Here is a 15,010-nt window from a genome sequence, read left to right on the forward strand (position 1 = left end):
AAAGTCCAGGACGCCATGGGGTGTTTATTGTTGCCCGAAGGATAGGCCGATCAATCACCAGTCAAGATAAAAAAGCATTGATTGGCTAATTTTGCATCCCAGGATCCTTTTCACGAGACTTTTCCCAGCACACAAATGCTTTGTGAACTTTGCAGTACTCTACGCACAAGTGTCAGAATATCAACGCAACCGAGCCCTGTGCTGCACATAGGCCAACCGCCTCCCAATCACAAAAAATGCATCCAAGCTCTGGGGGACCATTCATTTTTTGAGGTTGCACCAATCCACTGAAATAATCTACCACAAGACTCAAGAACCATAGAGGTATTAGACAGGCATGTGCAATGCACTGAACTCATATAGCCAGGTAATCATTCCATTTTCCAGCCAATGCGAACTTAAAGCCAAGTAGGACCTTTATGTCAGTGCCTGGCAAATGCCCGTCACGTGCCTACACAAAAGCCCAAACTGTTGGCTTTGCCAGTACTTGTCTGCAGTTCCACCATGCCACTGCAGCTACCTATCATTCCATATCATAAGACATAAGACTAAAGACCCATGTGGCACGGCATGACACCGCTGGTGAAATCTGGGTCTTGAAACAAGTACGTTATGTAGTGAGCAATGTATAATAAATATTAACGTTTCTGACCTTTTAATAGGTGAGAATTGTGTGAGAAAAGTGTTCAGTCCCTGAGTTAGAATGCATGTTTCAGGATGTGGTTTTTGGTTCGCACATTTTTTTTGCCCTCAACTTCGAAGTTGAGGGAAAACAACACGAGCGAGCGCTGTTGTGGCAGCAGGAAATTGAAATGCATCCTGTTTTAAAGTTTTGTTTCTCTTTCAGTTTTACTTCTGAAACCCACAGATTTCTAAACAGAGTTCAAACCAACTGCGTCATGTGTACTGCTCTTTTAAAATTCCCCCTCCTATACTGGACACATTGTCAGTTGTGTTCACCTGTTCCACCAACTGGTCAATCCACAGGTGAGTGAGTCGCTTCTTATCTTTCAAATGTACGTTTATTTTTATAAATATGCACTTGTATGTTGTTTCGGTTTTGAATGTTCCTTTTATGCTGAAATCATTCTGATTAATCACATTTAGCAGAGTTTTGGGTGATTGTTCAGTTTAGTTATCATGATGACGATGAAGGTAAGTATATATAAGGGACAGCATTAACTCTTAGCATACAGAGTTCCTGACTGTCCAGATCCTAAAACTGCAGTCATAAGAGGTTTCATATAGGAATGATTGAGCGAGCGAAGTGAGTGCCATGATGAGGATGTCCCGTCCCAGACAGGTGCAAAGTCGCGGGGAGCTCGTAAAATGCGCCCAACTATGGAAATGCCAGCAATACCATTTACTGCTATCAACATATGTCTGGTCTACTTGGGACCCCAAGAAGTAAGCCTGCAATGGAGATATGTAGAGATATTCCTGACATTATTGCGCATTTAGGGGATGGAGACTTTTCACACTGTGCGTAGTCCACAAAGTCATCTGGCAGTTGAAGAAATACAAGTTCACAACCTGTAGACTAACCCAATAAATGCTGTTAACACAGTCTGGAGCTCATCGAATACTACATCAGAGAAAACCTATGCCTCAAATGTGCGCTGCACCGTGTCACAGAGACATTAGTGAGTGTGTATAGTACACAGTGCTACTGAGTTACCTTTATGTAACCCATGGCACATTCAGGGCTCGGCCAGTGGGGGTTACATGCTCACTGGGAGTAGATATGAGAAAAAAACAAAAACCCGCCAAGAGTGTTTTAAATAGTTTATTTAGTGTGTTTGTGTTACACTGTAGCACTTACCTAGCAGTAAGGCTGCACTGTACTTCTTTTGAGATCTTAACCAATGGTGTGACCCTTGCCCCACTTGCATAACAAGATCTTCGATTTAAAGAAGAGCAGGGGCTAGAAATGATGCAGCATGTGTAGTCATGACACAGAGCGCAAAGTCTTTCCCAAGATTTGCAAGGGTTAACGATCAGCAAACCCAAAGAATTTAGAAAGCGGGCCCTCTGTTGGTGCAGTTCGTTGCACTCTGAAGTCTTCCCAATTTGGTGAACTTAGTGACAACGACAATTGTGTTTCATTTTGTCTTAAATAACTGGCTGTGTGGAAACAATGTAGCCTTTTCTTACGGACATAAGTAATTGAGTGTAGAAAACATTGTGAGGAGATCTTCACTAGGGAAAACTAAAAAAAAACAAAGGTAATTCAACCCACTTGACTTCATGCAGGTACATTCCTGCTCAGAGTTTCTTGTTCTTAACCACTTTTGAGGTAAATTATTTTCATAGTCCATCCATATTTGTAGAGGGCAATGCGGATGTGTTTTTTAAAGACTTTCTATTGAAAGACTGCAGTTTGGTCGTGCACTTTTTGTCAACCTGAATTCGACTAGAGTTTATTTTTGTTGTTATGCCACCTCTATGATTCCTTACTCTACCCCATGCCCCAACAGCACTCTCTGCCTACTTCCCAACGCCCTCCGCCCCTACCCGACATAGACATACACCTATACATCTATATCTATAATTGGTCCATTTGACCATTAGTGCACCACCAAACGGTCGACTTTTAAAACGATTCTACATGCTTTGAAATAGTCTTTTGAAAGTCTGCAGTTTGGTAGTGCACTTTTGGTCAGCTTGATTTCAACCAGTGTTGACACTACCACGCCTTTGTATTTCGAACAGTGTATTTAGAACAGTGCTGCTGTTTACCTGACACTACTACTGTAACATCAGTTACATGTGCTGCCCCCCCCCCATCAAATCAAACTGAAAGGCTACAAAAAGTCCAGGATGCCATGGGGAGTTCATCTTTTGCCTAAGGAAAGGCCAGTCAGTCACCAGACAAGATACAGCAGCATTGATTGGCTACTTTTGCAGGCTAGGATCTTCTTCAAGATCCCTTTCCTAGCACACAAATGCTTGGTGAACTCTGCAGTACCCTACGTACAAGTGTCAGAATATCAACGCAACCGACCCCTGTGCTGCACATAGGCCAACCGCCTCCCAATCAAAAAAGCATCCAAGCTCTTGGGGACCATTGATTTTTGAGGTTGCACCAATCCACAGCAATCATCTACCATAAGACTCAAGAACTATGGAGGTATTAGACAGGCATGTGCAATGCACTGAACTCATATGGCCAGGTAATCATTCCATTTGCCAGCCATTGCGAATTTAAAGCCAAGTAGGACCTGTATGTCAGTGCCTAGCAAATGCCATGCCTACACAAAAGCCCAAACCGTTGGCTTTGCCAGTACTTGTCTGCAGTTCCACCATAGCACTGCAGGTATCTATCACTCTCTATCATAACACATAAGACTAAAGACCCATGTGGCACGGAATGACACCGCTGGTGAAATCTTGGTCTTGAAGCAAGTACTTATGTAGTGAGCACTGTATAGTAAATGCCAACTTGTTTTACCTATTATGAGATGAGAATTGTGTCAGAAAAGTGTTCAGTCCCTGAGTTGGAAAGCATGTTTCAGGATGTGGTTTTGATTCGCTCATTTTTTTGGCCTTCAACTGCGCCCTCAGGGCATCGAGGCTCGTCCCTGGCTCCCATCGGTTGATCGAACAAGCCTGCCATAGTTGCCAACATGATAAATTCCAATCTGTAGGTGTTTATCCAGTCCGGGTTTTTTCTTTGAATTCTTGGACTGAGTTTTATAATGGGAAAAGCAGAACTACAAGTCCCAGAGTGCAAAGAAAAAACCCGGACTAGATAAGCACCTACAGACTGGAATGGATCATGTTGGTAACTATGCCTGGAAACCTGGCAATTGGGGTGGTTTGCACTCCACCGACCCCCAGAGTTCAGTCACTGCCATGCCGCTGATCCCGGCTGCCCTGAGGGTGTAGTTGAGGGCAAACAACACGAGCGAGCGCTGTTGTGACAGCAGGAAATTGAAATGCATTCTGTAGTCAAGTTTTATTTCTCTTTCAATTTTACTTCTGAAACCCACAGATTTCTAAACAGAATTCAAAACAACTGCGTCATTTGTACTGCTCTATTTAAATTGACCCTCCTATCCACGACACATTGTCAGTTGTGTTCACCTCTTCTACCAACCGGTCAATCCACAGGTAAGTGAGTTGCTTCTTATCTCGGAAATGTACGTTTATTTTTTATAAATATTCACTTGCAAGTTGCTTCTGTTTTGAATGTTCCGTTTATCCTGAATCCATTCTGATTAATCACATTTAGCAGAGTTTTGGGTGATTGTTCAGTTTAGTTACCATGATTACGATGAAGGTAAGTATATATGAGGGGCAACATTAACTCTTAGCATGCAGAGTTCCTGACTGTCCAGGTCCTACAACTGCAGCCATAAGAGGTTTCATATAGGAATGATTGAGCGAGCGAAGTGCGTGCCATGATGAGGATGTCCCGTCCGAGCCAGGTGCAAAGTCGCGGGGAGCTCGTAAAATGCGCCCAACTATGGAAATGCCAGCAATACCATTTACTGGTATCAACATATGTCTGGTCTACTTGGGACCCCAAGAAGTAAGCCTGCAATGGAGATATGTAGCAATATTCCTGAAATGATTGCACTTTTAGGGTATGGAGACATTTCACACTGTGTGTAGTCCACAAAGTGACCCGGACGCCAAATAGGAAGTTGAAGAAATACAAGTTCACAACCTGTAGACTAACCCAATAAATGCTGTCAACACAGAATGGAGCTAATCGAATATTATATCAGCGAAAACCTATGCCTCAAATGTGTACTGCACCGTGTCACAGAGACATTACTGAGTGTGTATAGTACATGGTGCTATTGAATTACCTTAACTAGTTTTTTTAGTGTGTTTGTGTCATCCTGTAGCACTTACCTAGCAATAGGGGTGTACTAACAACCCGTGTTATAGGGGACATTTAGAATCCCTGTAGCCAGGAACAGTAGGCATGCCTCCCCTATTCAGGGACCATGGAGTGACCTGGAGGAACCCATTGGAGAGAAAACAATCTTTAGGAAATAAACTGTGGAAAAGCCGAGAAAGGGAGCGGGGAGACTGACACATGTCTCTGTGGGGGACTGCTACAAAAGCAGGGAAACTCTATACTCTGGACCAGAGTATTAGTGTACCACAGAAATCCGGAAAAAGGTGTCCAGAGAGCAAAACTGTCAGGGTAATTCATAGACATTTGCACAAAAATGGCGCACGCGGCTAGCGCAGTGTCCCCGTGCGATACACTGCGCCAGCCGCGTGTGAAAAAATCCTTTTCATCGCACAGCGTATTCATGGATTTTAGCCTCCGAAACCAGCCGTGGCGCAGAGTGGCGCAGCGACCCTGCAGCAGCGCCAGTTACGCCCCCAAGAACGCCCTCGTGCAAGGAAAAGCCTTCAAAATCCCCAAATCATCGCAAAGGGCTGCGCTAACCCTGGACTAGTTCATTGGGCTGGCAAACAGCAAACGCCAAGCAGGGAACATGTATTTCAGTGGTTCTCGGGAAGTCCCACACGCGATTGTCCTGGGTACGTGTACATCAGGGGTGCCTGGGAAGTAACACACGCGATTCCATCAGGGCACGTGTATTCCAGGGGTGCGCGGGAAGTATCACACTCAAAACCAGCAGGGTACGTGTATTCCAGGGGTGCGCGGGAAGTATCACACGCAAAAACAGCAGGGTACGTGTATTCCAGGGGTGCGCGGGAAGTATCACACGCAAAAGCAGCAGGGTACGTGTATTTCAGGGGTGCGCGGGAAGTATCACACGCAAAAGCAGCAGGGTATGTGTATTTCAGGGGTGCGCGGGAAGTATCACACACGATTCCATCAGGGTACGTGTATTCCAGGGGTGCGCGGGGAGCACCACACGTGAATTGCACGTGTGAGTCCTCCCAGGGGTTCCCTCTAAACCCTCAACGGCCCCTGCAGGTAGCCCACACCACAGGGGCCTACCCTGCACATGTCCCGCAGGCACCCCATCCACCATGGCCATGCCCCCCAGCCAACCCACATGTCACTACTGCCCACGAACGCATGCCTCCCACCACCCCCCAGCAGTGCAGGGGCAGCCTCCACCAGGCCCCCACTCATGTCTCCCATCACCCCTACCCCCAGCAGTGCAGGGGCAGCCTCCACCAGTCCCCACTCATGTCTCCCACCACCCCCACCCCCCAGCCACCAGGGGCAGCCTCCACCAGGCCCCCACTCATGTCCAACTCATGTCTCCCAGCACCCCCACCCCCCAGACACCAGGAGCACCCTCCACCAGGCCCCCACTCATCACCCCCACCCCCCAGCCATCAGGGGCACCCTCCACCAGTCCCCCACTCATGTCTACCCCCACCCCCACCCCCCAGCCACCAGGAGCACCCTCCACCAGGCCCCCACTCATGTCTCCCACCACCTCCACCCCCCAGCAGTGCAGGGGCAGCCTCCACCAGGCCCCCACTCATGTCTCCCATCACCCCCACCCCCAAGCCACTAGGGGCAGCCTCCACCAGGCCCCCACTCATGTCTCCCACCACCCCCACCCCCCAGCAGTGCAGGGGCAGCCTCCACCAGGCCCCCACTCATGTCCCCCACCACCCCCACCCCCCAGCCACCAGGGGCACCTTCCACCAGGCCCCCACTCATGTCTACCACCACCCCCACCCCCCAGCCACCAGGGGCACCCTCCAGCAGGCCACCACTCATGTCTACCACCACCCCCAACCCCCAGCCACCAGGGGCACCCTCCACCAGGCCCCCACTCATGTCTCCCACCACCCCCACCCCCCAGCAGTGCAGAGGCAGCCTCCACCAGACCCCCACTCATGTCTCCCATCACCCCCACCCCCCAGCCATCAGGGGCAGCCTCCACCAGGCCCCCACTCATGTCTCCCACCACCCCCACCCCCCAGCAGTGCAGGGGCAGCCTCCACCAGGCCCCCACTCATGTCTCCCACCCCCACCCCCCAGCCACCAGGAGCACCCTCCACCAGGCCCCCACTCATGTCTACCATCACCCCCACCCCCCAGCAGTGCAGGGGCAGCCTCCACCAGGCCCCCACTCATGTCCAACTCATGTCTCCCTGCACCCCCACCCCCAGCCACCAGGGGCACCCTTCACCAGGCCCCCACTCATGTCTACCACCGCCCCCACCCCCCAGCCACCAGGGGCACCCTCCACCAGGCCCCCACTCATGTCTACCACCACCCCCACCCCCCAGCCATCAGGGGCACCTTCCACCAGTCCCCCACTCATGTCTACCCCCACCCCCACCCCCCAGCCACCAGGAGCACCCTCCACCAGGCCCCCACTCATGTCTCCCACCACCTCCACCCCCCAGCAGTGCAGGGGCAGCCTCCACCAGGCCCCCACTCATGTCTCCCATCACCCCTACCCCCAAGCCACTAGGGGCAGCCTCCACAGGCCCCCACTCATGTCTCCCACCACCCCCACCCCCCAGCAGTGCAGGGGCAGCCTCCACCAGGCCCCCACTCATGTCTCCCACCACCCCCACCCCCCAGCCACCAGGGGCACCCTCCACCAGGCCCCCACTCATGTCTACCATCACCCCCACCCTCCAGCAGTGCACAGGCCGCCTCCACCAGGCCCCCACTCATGTCCAACTCATGTCTCCCTGCACCCCCACCCTTCAGCCACCAGGAGCACCTTCCACCAGGCCCCCACTCATGTCTACCATCACCCCCACCCCCCAGCCACCAGGGGCACCCTCCAGCAGGCCACCACTCATGTCTACCACCACCCCCACCCCCCAGCCACCAGGGGCACCCTCCACCAGGCCCCCACTCATGTCTCCCACCACCCCCACCCCCCAGCAGTGCAGGGGCAGCCTCCACCAGGCCCCCACTCATGTCTCCCATCACCCCACCCCCCAGCCATCAGGGGCAGCCTCCACCAGGCCCCCACTCATGTCTCCCACCACCCCCACCCCCCAGCAGTGCAGGGGCAGCCTCCACCAGGCCCCCACTCATGTCTCCCACCACCCCCACCCCCCAGCCACCAGGGGCACCCTCCACCAGGCCCCCACTCATGTCTACCATCACCCCCACCCCCCAGCAGTGCAGGGGCAGCCTCCACCAGGCCCCCACTCATGTCCAACTCATGTTTCCCTGCACCCCCACCCCCAGCCACCAGGGGCACCCTCCACCAGGCCCCCACTCATGTCTACTACCGCCCCCACCCCCCAGCCACCAGGGGCACCCTCCACCAGGACCCCACTCATGTCTACCACCACCCCCACCCCCCAGCCACCAGGGGCACCCTCCACCAGGCCCCCACTCATGTCTCCCACCACCCCACCCCCCAGCAGTACAGGGGCAGCCTCCACCAGGCCCCCACTCATGTCTCCTATCACCCCCACCCCCTGGCCACCAGGGGCAGCCTCCACCAGGCCCCCACTCATGTCTCCCACCACCCCACCCCCCAGCAGTGCAGGGGCAGCCTCCACCAGGCCCCCACTCATGTCTCCCACCACCCCCACCCCCCAGCCACCAGGGGCACCCTCCACAAGGCCCCCACTCATGTCTACAACCACCCCCACCCCCCAGCAGTGCAGGGGCAGCCTCCACCAGGCCCCCACTCATGTCTACCATCACCCCCACCCCCCAGCAGTGCAGGGGCAGCCTCCACCAGGCCCCCACTTATGTCCAACTCATGTCTCCCTGCACCCCCACCCCTCAGCCACCAGGGGCACCCTCCACCAGGCCCCCACTCATGTCTCCCACCACCCCCACCCCCCAGCCACCAGGGGCACCATCCACCAGGCCCCCACTCATGTCTACCACCACCCCCAGCAGTTCAGGGGCAGCCTCCACCCTGCCCCCACTCATGTCTCCCATCACCCCCACCCCTCAGCCACCAGGGGCAGCCTCCACCAGGCCCCCACTCATGTCTCCCACCACCCCCACCCCCCAGCAGTGCAGGGGCAGCCTCCACCAGGCCCCCACTCATGTCCAACTCATGTCTCCCTGCACCCCCAACACCCAGCCACCAGGGGCACCCTCCACCAGGCCCCCACTCATGTCTCCCACCACCCCCACCCCCCAGCAGTGCAGGGGCAGCCTCCACCAGCCCCCCACTCATGTCTACCATCACCCCCACCCCACAGCAGTGCAGGGGTAGCCTCCACCAGGCCCCCACTCATGTCTACCACCACCCCCACCCCCCAGCCACCAGGGGCAGCCTCCACCAGGCCCCCACTCATGTCCCCCTGCATCCCCACCCCCAAGCAGTGCAGGGGCAGCCTCCACCAGGCCCCCACTCATGTCCAACACATGTCTCTCACCACCCCCACCCCCCAGCTACCAGGGGCACCCTCCACCAGGCCCCCACTCATGTCCCCCTGCACCCCCACCTCCCAGCAGTGCAGGGACAGCCTCCACCAGGCCCCCACTCATGTCCAACTCATGTCTCCCACCACCCCCACCCCCCAGCAGTGCAGGGGTAGCCTCCACCAGGCCCCCACTCATGTCTACCACCACCCCCACCCCCCAGCCACCAGGGGCAGCCTCCACCAGGCTCCCACTCATGTCCCCCTGCACCCCCACCCCCAAGCAGTGCAGGGGCAGCCTCCACCAGGCCCCCACTCATGTCCAACACATGTCTCTCACCACCCCGACCCCCCAGCCACCAGAGGCACCCTCCACCAGGCCCCCACTCATGTCCCCCTGCACCCCACCCCCCAGCAGTGCAGGGGCAGCCTCCACCAGGCCCCCACTCATGTCCAACTCATGTCTCCCACCACCCCCACCCCCCAGCAGTGCAGGTGCAGCCTCCACCAGGCCCCCACTCATGTCTCCCACCACCCCCACCCCCCAGCAGTGCAGGGGCAGCCTCCACCAGGCCCCCACTCATGTCTGCCATCACCCCCACCCCCCAGCAGTGCAGGGGCAGCCTCCACCAGTCCCCACTCATGTCTCCCACCACCCCCACCCCCCCAGCCACCAGAGGCAGCCTCCACCAGGCCCCCACTCATGTCCAACTCATGTCTCCCTGCACCCCCACCCCCCAGCCACCAGGGGCACCCTCCACCAGGCCCCCACTCATGTTTACCACCACCCCCAGCCCCCAGCCACCAGGGGCACCCTCCACCAGGCCCCCACTCATGTCTACCACCACCCCCACCCCCCAGCCACCAGAAGCACCCTTCACCAGGCCCCCACTCATGTCTCCCACCACCCCCACCCCCCAGCAGTGCAGGGGCAGCCTCCACCAGGCCCCCACTCAAGTCTCCCATCACCCCCACCCCCCAGCCACCAGGAGCAGCCTCCACCAGGCCCCCAATCATGTCTCCCACCACCCCCACCCCCAGCAGTGCAGGGGCAGCCTCCACCAGGCCCCCACTCATGTCTCCCACCACCCCCACCCCCCAGCCACGAGGGGCACCCTCCACCAGGCCCCCACTCATGTCTACCCCCACCCCCACCCCCCAGCAGTGCAGGGGCAGCCTCCACCAGGCCCCCACTCATGTCTACCATCACCCCCACCCCCCAGCAGTGCAGGGGCAGCCTCCACCAGTCCCCACTCATGTCTCCCACCACCCCCATCCCCCCGCCACCAGGGGCAGCCTCCACCAGGCCCCCACTCATGTCTACCACCACCCCCACCCCCCAGCCACCAGGGGCACCCTCCTCCACCAGGCCCCCAACTCATGTCTCCCACCACCCCCACCCCGCAACAGTGCAGGGGCAGCCTCCACCAGTCCCCACTCATGTCTCCCACCACCCCCATCCCCCCGCCACCAGGGGCAGCCTCCACCAGGCCCCCACTCATGTCTACCACCACCCCCACCCCCCAGCCACCAGGGGCACCCTCCTCCACCAGGCCCCCACTCATGTCTCCCACCACCCCCACCCCGCAACAGTGCAGGGGCAGCCTCCACCAGGCCCCCACTCATGTCTACCATAACCCCCACCCCCCGGCCACCAGGGGCAGCCTCCACCAGGCCCCCACTCATGTCCCCCTGCACCCCCACCCCCCAGGAGTGCAGGGGCAGCCTCCACCGGGCCCCCACTCATGTCCAACTCATGTCTCCCACCAACCCCACCCCCCAGCCACCAGGGGCACCCTCCACCAGGCCCCCACTCATGTCTACCACCATCCCCACCCCCCAGCCACCAGGGGCACCCTCCACCAGGCCCCCACTCATGTCTACCACCACCCCCACCCCCCAGCCACCAGGGGCACCCTCCACCAGGCCCCCACTCATGTCTCCCCCCACCCTAACTCCCCAGCAGTGCAGGGTCAGCCTCCACCAGGCCCCCACTCATGTCTCCCATCACCCCCACCCCCCAGACACCAGGGGCAGCCTCCACCAGGCCCCCACTCATGTCTCCCACCACCACCAACCCCCAGCAGTGCAGGGGCAGCCTCCACCAGGCCCCCACTGATGTCTACCACCACCCCCACCCCCCAGCCACCAGGGGCACCCTCCACCAGGCCCCCACTCATGTCTACCACCACCCCCACCCCCCAGCAGTGCAGGGGCAGCCTCCACCAGGCCCCCACTCATGTCTACCATCACCCCCACCCCCCAGCAGTGCAGGGGCAGCCTCCACCAGTCCCCACTCATGTCTCCCACCACCCCCATCCCCCCGCCACCAGGGGCAGCCTCCACCAGGCCCCCACTCATGTCTACCACCACCCCCACCCCCCAGCCACCAGGGGCACCCTCCTCCACCAGGCCCCCACTCATGTCTCCCACCACCCCCACCCCGCAACAGTGCAGGGGCAGCCTCCACCAGGCCCCCACTCATTTCTACCACCACCCCCACCCCCCAGCCACCAGGGGCAGCCTCCACCAGGCCCCCACTCATGTCTACCACCACCGCCACCCCCCAGCCACCAGGGGCACCCTCCACCAGGCCCCCACTCATGTCTCCCACCAAACCCACCCCCCAGCAGTGCAGGGGCAGCCTCCACCAGGCCCCCACTCATGTCTACCATAACCCCCACCCCCCGGCCACCAGGGGCAGCCTCCACCAGGCCCCCACTCATGTCCCCCTGCACCCCCACCCCCCAGCAGTGCAGGGGCAGCCTCCACCGGGCCCCCACTCATGTCCAACTCATGTCTCCCACCAACCCCACCCCCCAGCCACCAGGGGCACCCTCCACCAGGCCCCCACTCATGTCTACCACCATCCCCACCCCCCAGCCACCAGGGGCACCGTCCACCAGGCCCCCACTCATGTCTACCACCACCCCCACCCCCCAGCCACCAGGGGCACCCTCCACCAGGCCCCCACTCATGTCTCCCCCCACCCTAACTCCCCAGCAGTGCAGGGTCAGCCTCCACCAGGCCCCCACTCATGTCTCCCATCACCCCCACCCCCCAGACACCAGGGGCAGCCTCCACCAGGCCCCCACTCATGTCTCCCACCACCCCCAACCCCCAGCAGTGCAGGGGCAGCCTCCACCAGGCCCCCACTGATGTCTACCACCACCCCCACCCCCCAGCCACCAGGGGCACCCTCCACCAGGCCCCCACTCATGTCTACCACCACCCCCACCCCCCAGCAGTGCAGGGGCAGCCTCCACCAGGCCCCCACTCATGTCTACCATAACCCCCACCCCCCGGCCACCAGGGGCAGCCTCCACCAGGCCCCCACTCATGTCCCCCTGCACCCCCATCCCCCAGCAGTGCAGGGGCAGCCTCCACCGGGCCCCCACTCATGTCCAACTCATGTCTCCCACCAACCCCACCCCCCAGCCACCAGGGGCACCCTCCACCAGGCCCCCACTCATGTCTACCACCATCCCCACCCCCCAGCCACCAGGGGCACCCTCCACCAGGCCCCCACTCATGTCTACCACCACCCCCACCCCCCAGCCACCAGGGGCACCCTCCACCAGGCCCCCACTCATGTCTCCCCCCACCCTAACTCCCCAGCAGTGCAGGGTCAGCCTCCACCAGGCCCCCACTCATGTCTCCCATCACCCCCACCCGCCAGACACCAGGGGCAGCCTCCACCAGGCCCCCATTCATGTCTCCCACCACCCCCAACCCCCAGCAGTGCAGGGACAGCCTCCACCAGGCCCCCACTGATGTCTACCACCACCCCCACCCCCCAGCCACCAGGGGCACCCTCCACCAGGCCCCCACTCATGTCTACCACCACCCCCACCCCCCAGCAGTGCAGGGGCAGCCTCCACCAGGCCCCCACTCATGTCTACCACCACCCCCACCCCCCAGCCACCAGGGGCACCCTCCACCAGGCCCCCTCTCATGTCTCCCCCCACCCCCACCCCCCAGCAGTGCAGGGGCAGCCTCCACCAGGCCCCCACTCACGTCTCCCATCACCCTCACCCCCCAGCCACCAGGGGCAGCCTCCACCAGGCCCCCACTCATGTCTCCCACCACCCCCAAGCCCCAGCAGTGCAGGGGCAGCCTCCACCAGGCCCCCACTCATGTCTCCCATCACCCCCACCCCCCAGCAGTGCAGGGGCAGCCTCCACCAGTCCTCACTCATGTCTCCCACCACCCCCACCCCCCAGCCACCAGGGGCAGCCTCCACCAGGCCCCCACTCATGTCCAACTCATGTCTCCCTGCACCCCCACCCCCCAGCCACCAGGGGCACCCTCCACCAGGCCCCCACTCATGTCTACCACCCCCCCACCCCCCAGCCACCAGGGGCACCCTCCACCAGGCCCCCACTCATGTCTACCACCACCCCCACCCCCCAGCCACCAGGGGCAGCCTCCACCAGGCCCCCACTCATGTCTCCCACCACCCCCACCCCCCAGCAGTGCAGGGGCAGCCTCCACCAGGCCCCCACTCATGTCTCCCATCACCCCCACTCCCCAGCCACCAGGGGCAGCCTCCACCAGGCCCCGAATCATGTCTCCCACCACCCCCCACCCCCCAGCAGTGCAGGGGCAGCCTCCACCAGGCCCCCACTCATGTCTCCCACCACCCCCACCCCCCAGCCACCAGGGGCACCCTCCACCAGGCCCCCACTCATGTCTACCACCACCCCCACCCCCAGCAGTGCAGGGGCAGCCTCCACCAGGCCCCCACTCATGTCTACCATCACCCCCACCCCCCAGCAGTGCAGGGGCAGCCTCCACCAGTCCCCACTCATGTCTCCCACCACCCCCACCCCCCAGCCACCAGGGGCAGCCTCCACCAGGCCCCCACTCATGTCTACCACCAACCCCACTCCCAGCAGTGCAGGGGCAGCCTCCACCAGGCCCCCACTCATGTCTCCCACCACCCCCACTCCCAGCAGTGCAGGGGCAGCCTCCACCAGGCCCCCACTCATGTCTACCACCACCCCACACCCCAGCCACCAGGGGCATCCTCCACCAGGCCCCCACTCATGTCTACCACCACCCCCACCCCCCAGCCACCAGGGGCACCCTCCACCAGGCCCCCACTCATGTCTCCCACCACCCCCACCCCCAGCAGTGCAGGGGCAGCCTCCACCAGGCCACTCATGTCTACCATAACCCCCACCGCCCAGCAGTGCAGGGGCAGCCTCCACCAGGCCCCCACTCATGTCTACCACCACCCCCACCCCCCAGCCACCAGCGGCAGCCTCCACCAGGCCCCCACTCATGTCCCCCTGCACCCCCACCCCCCAACAGTGCAGGGGCAGCCTCCTCTAGGCCCCCACTCATGTCCAACTCATGTCTCCCACCAGCCCCACCCCCCAGCCACCAGGGGCACCCTCCACCAGGCCCCCACTCATGTCTACCACCACCCCCACCCCCAAGCCACCCGGGGCACCCTCCACCAGGCCCCCACTCATGTCTACCACCACCCCCACCCCCCAGCCACCAGGGGCACCCTCCACCAGGCCCCCACTCATGTCGACCCCCACCCCCACCCCCCAGCAGTGCAGGGTCAGCCTCCACCAGGCCCCCACTCATGTGTCCCATCACCCCCACCCCCCAGCCACCAGGGGCAGCCTCCACCAGGCCCCCACTCATGTCTCCCACCACCCCCAACCCCCAGCAGTGCAGGGGCAGCCTCCACCAGGCCCCCACTCATGTCTCCTACCACCCCCACCCCCCAGCCACC

At 60.1% G+C, this 15,010-nt stretch overlaps 1 protein-coding gene across 2 annotated transcripts in view; it reads left to right on the plus strand.

The window, feature by feature from the left end:
* Window positions 1-837: 837 nt before the first annotated feature.
* Window positions 838-15,010, plus strand: part of LOC138569769 (uncharacterized) — a 161,591-nt gene continuing 147,418 nt past the window's right edge. For both annotated transcript variants that reach the window (XM_069648054.1, XM_069648051.1), the window contains exons 1-2: window positions 838-987; window positions 3,995-4,113. The gene's annotated coding sequence lies outside the window, so the exon portion shown is untranslated. The remainder of the gene's footprint in view (window positions 988-3,994; window positions 4,114-15,010) is intronic.

This window comes from Ambystoma mexicanum, chromosome 2q (genome assembly GCF_040938575.1).
Source record: "Ambystoma mexicanum isolate Mex_15411 chromosome 2q, UKY_AmexF1_1, whole genome shotgun sequence".
Lineage (NCBI taxonomy): Eukaryota > Metazoa > Chordata > Amphibia > Caudata > Ambystomatidae > Ambystoma > Ambystoma mexicanum.